Below are 12,044 nucleotides of genomic sequence, written 5' to 3' on the forward strand. Positions count from 1 at the left end.
AAAAGAAAGCCTGACACAGCACAATTAAAGCTGATACACAAAATCGTTTCATATCTAGTTTTGGCAAAGTTTCTCCACAATCAAAACATTACACAGCGCTGAAATAATTCTCTGACTCACTATTTGACACACAGAAGTTTTTAAAATGGGAAACTTAAAAATAAATAAATTAAACAAACAAGACACTTAAGTTATATCACAGCTTATCAGTTGCTCCTTAGTTTCTTATTTTAGAGTCCTTGGTGTGGCCTTCAACTGGTAATACAAGGCTAACAAAACCATTACAGTTTGCATTTTGAAAAAAGAACACTATGGCTTTTGTAAAGTAAGAGTTGTGTTTCCATGAAGAACAATTATGCTATCAGGTTTCCTTATGTCAAGCTTGTAAGTGTGTGCTTTATGTTTTAACGCAATAATGGTTTTTTTTTATGAATTTCACATATATCATGAATGGAAATTTTAAAACTTTAATAATCACATATATCTATAAAAGTGCATATATGTTTACCCATCTATATATGTTTTCCATTAAAATAAAATAGATGCTGAAATTCTTTTGATAAATACTTGACTAGTATACAATAAATTGTTATAAGTTGTTGAAAAGATAATATCATTACTCAATTCTCCTTACAATGTTAAAATAGTCAGATATTTATGTATCTGTACAACGGAAGGAGAATAATTGTGGAAAAATATAGGTATGCATAATTTTAAAATAAGAAATATATTTCTGAGATTCTTTGTGCTCTGTTCTAGAGAATATCTTTCCTAAATATGAAATAAATATCCTACATGTATCTCTTGTGCTTTCTTTTTATAGGTATGTCTTTTTTATTAACATACAATGTATTATTTGCTTCAGGGGAGATATGTCTTTAACTACTAAAACTGACTTTCATGTTACACAATAATTTCAGGCCCCATCTTTAATACATTTGCAAAGCTCTCAGAGGCCTATGCTTATACACAGGTAATATAGTACTAACCACAAAATAACAAAGGAAATTTCCAAAACAGATTTAAAATGATTTTAATACATCGTAACTTGATTGTTCTAGCAAGGAAAATTAACTAATGTTATGCCATGGGTGTAGACAGGTATTTTGGAATAGTAACATTAATCCATATGTCTTATTTGTAAAGCACAACTTTGATATCATCTTTTGTCTATTGTCATTTCCAAACCCCATAAAACAAGCCTGTTTTCTCCTTAGACTATCCCAAATCTCTAAAACCCATGGTATTCTCTTATATAGCAGTGAGTCCCTCCAGGCAAGGGCTGTTATCTAAAATGGATGAAATAGGGGCACCTGAGTGGCTCAGTGGGTTAAAGCCTCTGCTTTCAGCTCAGGTCATGATCCCAGAGTCCTGGGATCGAGCCCCACATCGGGCTCTCTGCTCGGAAGCGAGCCTCCTTCCCTTCTTCTCTCTCTGCCTGCCTCTCTGCCTACTTGTGATCTCTGTCTGTCAAATAAATAATAAATAAATAAATAAAAATAAAATAAAATGGATGAAATACGGTCTTAACTAAATCTCTCTAGAAATGAACCAAGAAAAATTAGGTTCTCTTTCTGAGAACAAGGGGAGGGCAGGTAAGAATCAAGAGTGTTCTGGCCATGACTGAAAACTATTCTCCTGGTTCTCACCCTTTTCTTCTTGTCATGAGCATGATTCATACCTGACTTCCAGGACAACAGAACCAGTGATTCCCACTTTGTTAGGGAAATGATACAGATACTCATAATCAAGATGGAAAGTTACACTGAATTGCAATCTGAGAATTGGGGAAACAAGCATTTTATATCCTCCACGCCTCCCACAACACTCCTGTCTTCAAACATGGTGAGTGGACTGCAGTCTGTATTTCTGAGAATGCCATAAACAATTCATATACATTCAAAGCCTCTACTTTATCTTTATGCCTTAAAAAAAAAAAAGAAAAGAAAAAATCCTGTCTCTAGTGTCCCTTTTGTGTTCCTTTAATACCTTAGTTTCTGGATAGCAGGCAGTGAGCTGAAAGCAGTCTGGTCCAGGTGTTCAGGATCTTAGTTAAAAAACAAAGTCTATATGTACATGCCCAACCTTCAATTTCTAAGTCCCATGATACCTGTACTAATGTATTGAGTGTCTAAGAAAAATGTCCTATGTATCCTAAAGGGATAGTACAAACATTAGAGACACAGACGCTTATGTAACAATCAAGCTAACCTTTATGGGAGGAGGAAGAGTGGAAGCTTTCCAGTCTTACTGCTATATGATGATACTTAAGTGAATTATTACATATGCACATGTGTGTGTGTGCACACATGTGTGAGGACATACTTAATGGAGAGGAACTGAACACAAATTTTAGTAGAAGTGAGTGATTTTAATATTGTCGAGTTTTCTTTCCATGTGAGTATTCCTTGAAGGGCACATGGTAAAAGCTCTTACATAGAATGTTTTAGTCCCTGACACATCCACCCATTGCTTCTTTTATTCACTTATTTTTTAATGTCTCTAATTCAATAACATCACTGAGCACTTAATCATCTCCAAGTCAGGGTAGTGAGCAAGAAAGAAATTAAACATCATGAACTTTGAAAACTTTATGCTAGATCAAACAACTCAGAGGCAGAGAGCTACATATTGTGTTATTCCATTTATATGAAATATTAAGAATAGGCAAATCCTAGAAGAGAAAGTAATTTCTTGCTGCCATGGACAGGGTGAAGGACGTGAATGCTTAAAATGTATTGGGTCTTTTGGGGAGATGACTAAAATATCCTGGAATTACATAGTGGTGAGGATTGCACAGTACTGTGAAGGTACTAAAAGTCACTGAATAGTACATTGAACATCATTAAAATCGTAAATTTGGGGGCTCCTGGGTGGCTCAGGTGTTTAAGCATCTGACTGTTGGTTTGGGCAAATGGGTTGTGACCTCATGGTTCTTGAGATAAAGCCCTGCCACAGGCTCTGTGCTCTGTGGGGAGTCCGCCTGAAGATTGCCTCCCTCTACCCCTCCCTCCGTTCGTGTTCTCTCTTTCTCTCTCTAATACAAGTAAATCTTTTAAAACGGTGAATTTCATATTAATTGACTTTTATGACAATTTTTAAAAAGTTACAAAGCTCTCTTGCTGAGATTCAGCTGGGGTTTTTTCGTTTTGCTTTGTTTTGCTTTATTTAACTGTTTTTGTGCAGGGTAGTTTTTCTTTTTTAAGATTTTTTAAAATCTATTCTTTGGAGAGAGAATGAAAGTGTGTGAGAGCACGAAGAGTGGACAGAGTCAGGCATCAGAGGGAGAGGGAATAGCAGGCTCCCCCCTGAACAGGATACCCTGACAGTGGACTGGATTCCCAGGACCTCGGGATCATGACCTGAGGCAAAGACAGATGCTTAACCGACCCACACAGGTGCCCCTGTGCAGTGCAGTTTTTGTTTTTGGTTTTTGGAATAAAACTTCCTCCCCCCCCCTCATTTTAAATTTTAAATTCATGTAGCCAACATACAGTATTGTTAGTTTTTGGTTTAGTGTTCAATGATTCATTAGTTAGTGTAACACCCAGTGCTCACCATATCAGAGCTCCTCCTCAATGCCCATCACCCAGTTAGTTACCCTCTCCCCCCTCCATCTCCCTTTCTACAACCTTCAGTTTGTTTCCTGTAGTCAAGAGTCTCTATACTTTGGCTCCCTCTCTGCTTTCTTCCCATTCAGTTTTTTTGCTCCCTTCTCATATGATCCTCTGAGCTATTTCTTATAGTCCACATATGGGTGAAACTGTATGATAATTGTCTTTCTCTGATTGACTTATTTCATTTAGTATAATCCCCTCCAGTTCCATCCATGTCAATGTAAATGGTAGGTGTTCATCCTTTCTGAAGGCTGAGTAATATTCCTTTGTGTATATGAACCACATCTTCTTTATGCATTCAACCATTGAAGGACATCTCATCTCCTTCCACAGTTTGGCAATTGTGGACATTGCTTCTATGAACACCAGGGTGCAGGCAGTAGGAATTTTAATGGGTTTACCATACATCTGTTCCCACGGGCTTCTACACATAAGTTTATGAAATATACCTCAACCAATGAAGATGTTACTTGAAAGACACATACCCAGTGCAGGTTCATTGAGTCAACAATAGGGCTAATACCTTATGCTTCTACACCTATGCTTACATTCACTAAGATCTTGGTTTTTTTGTTCATTTGCCCAACATGGGGCTTTAACTCATGACCATGAGATAAGCTGAGATCAAGAGACAGACACACAACCATGGACCCACCCAAATGCCCCAGATCTTAATGAAACATATGTAGTTGAAATAGAGTTTATATGTAGTGTATATAAACTGCATTCCTTATGTTGTACCATTTGTTCCCATAACTTCTTCATTCCATAACTTTAAGCCTTTATCTCCCACCCTCCTTCACCCATTTGGCTGATCTGCCACCTTCTTGCCCTCTGACAACTATCAGTTTGTCTTCTGTATTTATGGGTCTGATTCTGCTGTTTGTTTGTTAATTCTTTGTTTTGTTTTTCTAAGATTCCACACTTAAGTGAAGTCATATGTATTTTTTTTTCCTCAGTCTAACTTATTTCACTTAGAATAATTCCCTCTAAATCCATCCATATTGTCTCAAATGGCACAATCTCATCCTTTTTTATGGCTGCATATTTTCATGTGTGTGTGTATACACACACACATACACACGTACACACACACACACACCCCACATCTTCCATATCCATTTATCTGTCAATGGACATTTAGGTTGTTTCCATAATTTGGCACCTGTAAATAATGCTGCAATATTGGGGCACCTGGATAGGTTAAGCCTCTGCCTTTGGCTCAGGTCATGATCTCAGGTTCCTGGGATTGAGCCCCATATCGGGCTCTCTGCTCAGCAGGGAGCCTGCTTCCCCTTTCTCTCTCTCTGTGCCTGCCTCTGCCTACTTGTGACCTCTGACTGTCAAATAAATAAAATCTTTAAAAAAACAATGCTGCAATAAATATAGGGGTGCATACACCATTCCAATCAGTGTTTTTGTTTTCATTGGGTAAATACCCATAAATGGAATTATTGGATCATATGGAATTTCTGTTTCTAATTTTCGAGGAACCTTCATACTGTTTTATACAGTAGCTCAGCTGTTTTTTTTTTTGTTTTCTGAATAAGCATTCTCCTAATTGCTGCCAACTTTTAATTAGTATCAGGAAGGTGAGAAAGTTGATTTTGACTGTGTTTTTGTCTGTTTTGTTTTGTTTTTAGTTTATCCATTGCTTTTATTAGGGACAACTTCTTAATATTGTTATTTTGCCATTTTCACTTATGTCACTCACAGTTCACTGGTTTTTGTGTGAACACAAGTATTTCTCTGGATGAAATGCTCAGGAGTGTAACTGCTAAATTGCATGATAGTTACAGTACTGCCAAAATATTTTCCAGAGTGGCTGTCCCATTTTATAGTCCTACCAGTAATGTATTAATGATTCAGTTTCTCCGTATTCTTACCAGAATCTCATGTTTTTAGTAGGTTTTATGTTATCCTGTGTCATGGGTGTGTAGTGACATTCTATTTGTTTTAATTTTCATTTGCGTATGGCTAACGATGCTGAAAGTTTTAAAAATTTTTGTTTAAATTAAAATAGTAAACATATTGTGTATTATTAGTTTCAATAGCAGAATTTAGTGATTCATCAGTTGCATATAACACGCAGTTCTCATTACATCAAGTGTACTTTTGATGACCATCACCCAGTTACCCCATTCCCCACTGAACTCCCCTGCAACAACCTACAGTTTGTTCCCTATAGTTGAGGATCTCTTATAGTTTGCCTCCCTCCATTTTTTACCTTATTTTTCCTTCACGTCTGCTATGTTCATCTCTTTTGTTTCTTAAATTCCACATATGAACGAGATCAAATAGTATTTTTTATGTTATCTATTTGCCATTTCTATGTCTTTATCAATGACATGTCTGCTTATATTTTTATCTATTTTAAAATTGGATTTTTTTACCTTTGAGAGTGTGTGTGTGTGTGTGTGTGTGTGTGAGTAATTGTATATGTGTGTTGGTTAGGTCTTGAAATTATTTTTCCCATTCTGTACCTTGTCTTTTCATTCTTTTAATAGGGTGTTTAGCAGAGTAAAATTTTAAAAATTGATATGGTTTAATTTTTCAATTTTTTTTTTTCTTTTTCCATTATGCTTTGGCATCAAGTCTAAGAACTCTGCTTAATTCTGGATCTTGAAGCTTTATCCCATTGTTTTTTGCAACGTTTTACAGCTTCAAATTTTCATCTACATTCACTTTCCATTCTTTTGAATTAATTTGTGTGTAAGGTACAATCAACAATCTTGATTTAGGTCTACAGTGCTCTTAGTTTTCCCTATCAACACCCAACTCTTCCAGCAGGCTGCATTGAAAGGCTGCATTTCCTTTATTGAATTTCTTTTGTTTGTGTGTCAAAAAATCATTTGGGCATATATATGGATGTCTCTTCCTAGGTTTTCATTTCTTTTTTTTTTTAATAATTTATTTATTTATTTGACAGACAGAGATCACAAGTAGACAGAGAGGCAGGCAGAGAGAGAGGAGGGAACAGGCTCCCCGCCAGGCAGAGAGCCTGATGTGGGGCTCGATCCCAGGACCCTGGGATTATGACCTGAGCCGAAGGCAGAGGCTTTAACCCACTGAGCCACCCAGGTGCCCCTAGATTTTCATTTCTGTTCCATTGTTCTTTGTACCTGCCCTCTACCAATACCACAGTCTTGATTATTGGAGCTATGTAAGTCTAGAGATTGCAAAGACTCCTTCCTCATTTCAGTATGTATTTTCAAATGTTTCAGCTATTGTCAGTCCTTTGATGTTCTAAATAAATTTTAGAATAATTTTGTCTATATCAAAAAAAAGTCTTGTCTGGATTTTTATAAGAATTACAACACACCTGTGTATCAAGTTGGGGATAACTTATATCTCTTCATCCATGAATATTATAAGTCCCTTCATTTAGTTGGATTTTTTTTTAATTTCGCTAATTTGCAATGTATAGTTTTGTTTAAAAATACACATATTATTATAATATCTAAAGGGAATTACCATTCCATCTTCTACTTCTATGAGCCTAAGTACATTAAAATACCTCATTTAAATGGGATCATATCAACATTTGTTCTTGTGTGACTGACTTATTTCACTATGCATAATATCCTCAAGGGCTATCCATAATGTAGCATATGAGAGTTTACTTTTTTTTTTAAGATCTTATTTATTTATTTGACAGATAGAAATCACAAGTAGGCGAAGAGGCAGGCAGAGAGAGAGGGAGGAAGCAGGCTCCCTGCTGAGCAGAGAGCCTGATATGGGGCTCTTTCCCAGGACCTTGGGATCATGACCTGAGTCGAAGGCAGAGGCTTTAACCCACTGAGCCACCCAGGTGCCCCAGACAGTTTACTTTTTTTATACCTGAATAATAATGCCTTGTATGTATATACTATATTTCTTTATCTATCCATCTATCCATGGACCTTTAGGTTACTTCTGTATTTTGGATATTTTGAATAGTGCTGCAATAAACCTGAGAGTACATATATGTCATTGAGATCTTATTTTCAGCTTTTTGGGGTAAATACTCAGATGTGGGATTTCTGGATTAGATGGTAATTCTATTTTTAATTTCTTGAGGAACCTCGATGCCATTTTTCATAGTGGCTATACATTTTTTCCTTCCCACTGGCAGTGGACATGGGTTCTAAGTTTTTTACATCCTACCAAAAACTCTTTGTTTAATTGATCTTATAGTTGCCATCCTAACAAGATGAGGAATGATATCTCATTGTGGTTTTGCTTTGCATTCCCCAATGATCAGTGATGTTGAGCATCTTTTCATACCTGTTGGCCATTTGTCTGTCTTCCTATTAAGCAGAAGTGATGAAAATCATAAAATATGTAATGCTTCTGAAGTAAAATAATGAAAATGTTTCAAGTTATGAGGGATACAGAACTGGATTTGCTATTCCTGAGAGAATTATATGAGCCAAGAGAGAGGCCTATTTAATTTGTTACCATGGAAGCCACTGGTGAAATTGACAAAAGCAAATTCAGGTGATGGATGTGATGACAAAAAGACCCATTAGGGGGAGGACGATTTCAAGTTGAGAAAATAAAGGGAAAGATGATGACAACTTGACTTCAAATAATTCCTCAAGAGGGCATGACCCTAGGTTGACCTGAGCACTGGACTCAAGCAACTGTAGGCTCCTCATGCTCTCCCCTGTCCTTGGACTGTGCATCCCACTTACCTTCCTCACACTACCAGCTACCTTAAGGACATGATCTTAAGAGAGTAATGTGCTGCTGAGACCTATGTGTGACGGAACCCAGTTAAGGCCTCTATATAAACTCTTAAGATTCTGGCAGGCAAGTGCAAAGAGCTCATTATCTTGCAGCTACCTGTCTTGTATGTATGTTCCCTTGCTTATTAAAACTGTCACCTCCCAGACTGGAGTGGTCTGGTTCTCTCTTCTGTTTCTGCTTGCCCTCTATGTACAAAAGTCAGTTTATGAACCAACACTTATTCTAGAAGTTTTGAGGGGTCAAGGTGAGCAGAGAACTAGTGTAAAAAGTGGAAGACGGTTATATATATTAGAGGATGGTGTTGTTTTGTAAGATTTTAAAATGTGAAATGGTAAAGAGTTACTAATTAAATAACTAAATGCAATTTGGTGTAGTTTAAACTGGACAGAGCTATCTTTTAGGTTGGACAAAACAATAGAAGAATAACAATTTAATTTATTTGATATTCCTTACAAAATTGGCTTCAGTCATAAGACATTATTATAAAGGTACTATTTCCTCCAGTCTTTCATTTTTTCTTTAATTTATAAGAATTTTAAATATTAGAAAGGGATATTTAATTTTATTTATTAGACTCACAATTGAAGATAAGAGGAAACAAGCTGATTTTTATCCCCTCTCATACTGCTTATAAATCATTATACTGTGTGCTACATTAGGTTAAGAGATCTACCTACCTGAACCCCCAGACTGTGTGCATTCAAAGGTCCTCTTAAAATAGACTAGATATCAGATTAGCCGGTAATAAAAACATGTGTGTATTATGGTTAGGAGACACCTATTCAGTCAAATTCTCTCAGATACCCAGAGACTTAAAAGTCATTACATTAAAGTCTTCATGCATAGGATAATTTATAGCTTCTCTTTCAGGAAGAAGTCATTGAAAAAATATATTTTAGTAGTGATTAAAAGTATATAGCACATATTTTCCAGAGGAAAGAAACAACTGGCTCTCAATGTAGGAATTATAATAGCTATTTGGAAACAGGAAACTCTGACTTTATTTTTTAGAGAAAGTGGGCTAATTAGGGTTTGTTCAAAGATATATATTCCTTCTCACAGGACTGAGAAGGGAAAAATTCATAGAAATATTGGTTGGCAGGCCTGTTGAGAGTCTCAAGACATGTATTTATAAATGCATCACTCATGCCAGAATAGAGTTTCCTGAAATATTTAAAACCTGTTGCATAAACAGAATCTCCTCTCTGACATGGAAATGTCCTTTTTTCTTTTTTAATGTCTTCTTCATATGCCTTGGGGTTTGATGTCCTTAGAACCTGAAAGGATCCTTATGACACAGTGTCATATCTGCTTGGTTTTCACTCCTTAGACAATAGGGTTCATAGTGGGAAACAAGGGCAGATAAATATTGGCCACAATGATGTGGCAAGATGGAGGGATTATGTGGCCCCCAAAGCGGTGGGAAAAGAAGGAGAAAAAGGCTACACTGTAGGAGAAAACAGATGTGGGCAAGACAGGTGCTGAAGGCCTTCTGTCGAGCATCTGCTGAAGAGAGGCTGAGCACTGCCCGGAGGATCATGGTGTAGGAGACTGTGATGCACAGAATGTCAAAGCCCCCAATCACGAGGGCAACAGTCAAACCACAGATGGCATTGACCTTGACATTGCCGCAGCACAATTTGGCTACAGACGTGTGGTCACAGTAAGTGTGGGGAATTATATTCCCTCTGCAGTAAGGCAGGTGCTTGGTGAGGACAGTGAAGGGAATGATGAGCAACACTGCTCTCAGGAAAGTAGCAAGCCCGACTTTTGCAATGATGGGATTGGTGAGGATAGTAGAGTAACACAGTGGGTAGCAGATAGCCACATAACGGTCCAGAGCCATAAGCATGAGCACCCCAGAATCCATCCCTGTGAAGATGTGGATGAAGAACATCTGGACCAGACATTCACCAAAGCCAATTTCCTTGAGATGAAACCAGAAGATGTAGAGAGCTTTAGGAATTGTACTAGAGCACATGGCAATATCAGTTAGGGAAACCATGGCTAGAAAGTAATACATAGGTCTGTGCAATGAATCCTCATAGTGGATGAGGTAGAGCAGCCCACAATTCCCTACCATGGCCACCACATACATGGAGCAGAATGGGAAGGAAATCCACATGTGTATATCTTCCAGGCCTGGGACTCCACTAAGAATGAATGAGGCTGGGTTCCAGTTTGTTTAATTCAACATTATTAGCATGATCAATTAGGCCTAGAATTCATGTGTGTTTTCTAGAGTAAGAAAAAGAGAAGAAAAAGTGTACTTTATGGCAACTGTCCTCCTCTCACAACACATGTCTTAAAATCCCATAGTGCATTTTAATGATCAACCAAATTTTCTGAGAGTCAGGGATTAGGGTTTCTTCATTTCGTATATAGTTGTTTGTTAATTAAAGTATCTAGTCATCTAACAAATTCTTATTAAGCAATCCAAGTTCTCACCACAGATGCTGATCTTATTTTTAAGATCCTAATCGTCATAAATTTATAATCAAGTATAACTTTGTTATGACTTCTCTTGGGAATTTTGGTTAGAATATCTTACTTACCTACCTATTAATAACTGTATGTGTCTCCCTAGATGTGGTCTCAAAAAGACTTCTTTGGTTACATCACTAATGACCCAACAGATATGATTATTTTATATTCTTATTGTTACCTGATGGCCAATAATAATTTTATACTACTAAGGTACTCTTTGAAGCATTTGTAAATGTAAAATCATTTATTCCCTGATGGAGCTTAGAGTCTCTCAACTCAGTAAAATGTTTAATTCGCTCCTCTCTCTTTTTTTTTTAATTCGTTTATTTGTTTGTTTGTTTTTTTCCCATTTTATTTATTTTTTCAGCGTAACAATATTCATTCTTTTTGCACAACACCCAGTGCTCCATGTAAAACGTGCCCTCCCCATTACCCACCACCTGTTCCCCCAACCTCCCACCCCTGACCCTTCAAAACCCTCAGGTTGTTTTTCAGAGTCCATAGTCACTTATGGTTCGCCTCCCCTTCCAAATTTTTTTTTTTTTAATAAACATATAATGTATTTTTATCCCCAGGGGTACAGGTCTGTGAATCGCCAGGTTTACACACTTCACAGCACTCACGATAGCACTTACCCTCCCCAATGTCCATAGCCCCCTCCCCTCTCCCAATCCCACCTCCCCCCAGCAACCCCCAGTTTGTTTTGTGAGATTAAGAGTCATTTATGGTTTGTCTCCCTCCCAATCCCATCTTGTTTCATTTATTCTTCTCCTATCCCCCTACCCCCCCCATGTTGCTTCTCCATGTCCTCATTATTTACAGCATAACAGTGTTCATTGTTTTGGCATCACACCCAGTGCTCCATGCAGTACGTGCCCTCCCTATTACCCACCACCTGGTTCCTCAACCTCCCCCCCCCTTCAAAACCCTTTGGTTGTTTCTCAGAGTCCATAGTCTCTCATGGTTCATCTCCCCTTCCAGTTTAAGACATCTCATTTTTGTCCTTTACCTAGTCTATATGCATTTATAGGGATGCTTTACTTTTATATTCAGAATAAACTTCCAATTAAACCTAGAGAACAGCTAATGCTGCTTCTCATACTGAATCTATCAATGGTAACAAATCACTTCTCTCCTTCTTTCTAACAGTCTTCCTATTTTTCCGTCACACATTGCCCTCTGAGATTATCTGGTATCTGTGGCAAAACA

At 37.4% G+C, this 12,044-nt stretch overlaps 1 pseudogene; it reads right to left on the reverse strand.

The window, feature by feature from the left end:
* Positions 1-9,593: 9,593 nt before the first annotated feature.
* LOC123949589 lies at positions 9,594-10,554 on the reverse strand (annotated as a pseudogene).
* Between the last annotated feature and the right edge of the window lie 1,490 nt (positions 10,555-12,044).

This window comes from Meles meles, chromosome 8 (assembly GCF_922984935.1).
Source record: "Meles meles chromosome 8, mMelMel3.1 paternal haplotype, whole genome shotgun sequence".
NCBI classification, from domain to species: domain Eukaryota; kingdom Metazoa; phylum Chordata; class Mammalia; order Carnivora; family Mustelidae; genus Meles; species Meles meles.